General features: G+C 75.6%; 1 non-coding gene across 1 annotated transcript; it reads right to left on the reverse strand.

Annotated features, from left to right (window-relative positions):
• Positions 1 to 710: 710 nt before the first annotated feature.
• On the reverse strand, positions 711 to 863 carry LOC137458687 (5.8S ribosomal RNA). Its single transcript, XR_010991895.1, has one exon. It is a non-coding gene; the product is annotated as a 5.8S ribosomal RNA (ribosomal RNA).

An 863-nucleotide genomic window follows, 5' to 3' on the forward strand; every position in this document is an offset into this window, starting at 1 on the left:
TAGCGCGCGCGCCCGGCCGGCCGGCACCGCGGCGCGAGAACGGCTCCCCCCCCCACGCACACACCCCGCGCGGGGTGGGGGTGGGGGGGCGGCCGGCTCGCCCCGCAGACGCGGCCGCGGGACGGCGAGCGCGGCGTCTCGCCGGCTTCCGCCCCCCGCGACGCACGCGCGACCGCGGGGGACGAAGGGCCCCAGCCCGGAGGAGGCCCGAACGCGACACCGCGGCGGGTGACGCGCCTCTCGGCCCGGGAGACGGCCCGCCGGGGGTCGACGCCGAACGGCGACACGCAGGAGAACCCCGGGGAGGCGAGAGCGAGGAAGAACGAGGGGAACGGGAACCCCCGCCGCCCACGGCAGACGCGCGCGCGGACGCGGCAGCACGGCACGGTACCCCCGCGGTACCCACCCGCAGACAGCCGCGCCCGCGCGGGAGTGCCGGGGGGGGCGAGGCCCGCGCCTCCTCCCCCAACCGGGCTCTCGTCTCCCCCAACGCCCCACCGGGCGTCGCTGGACCAACGGGGAACCCCTGCCGGCGAAGCCCCGGCGGGACGAACTCCGCGAGAGCGGGCGCTCCGGGAGCGGGGAGCTACGGAGCGCTCCCCGAGTCTGCACTTAGGGGGACGAAGGCCCCTCCCCGCCCGGGGGAGAGCCTGCGAGGCGACCCCAGCCGCGCCGCTCGGCGGGCACCGAGGCAGCGATTGATCGTCAAGCGACGCTCAGACAGGCGTAGCCCCGGGAGGAACCCGGGGCCGCAAGTGCGTTCGAAGTGTCGATGATCAATGTGTCCTGCAATTCACATTAATTCTCGCAGCTAGCTGCGTTCTTCATCGACGCACGAGCCGAGTGATCCACCGCTAAGAGTT

The sequence above is a fragment of the Melanerpes formicivorus genome, unplaced genomic scaffold (genome assembly GCF_026170545.1).
Source record: "Melanerpes formicivorus ecotype bairdi unplaced genomic scaffold, bMelFor1.0.p_v2 SCAF_272, whole genome shotgun sequence".
Classification (NCBI taxonomy): domain Eukaryota; kingdom Metazoa; phylum Chordata; class Aves; order Piciformes; family Picidae; genus Melanerpes; species Melanerpes formicivorus.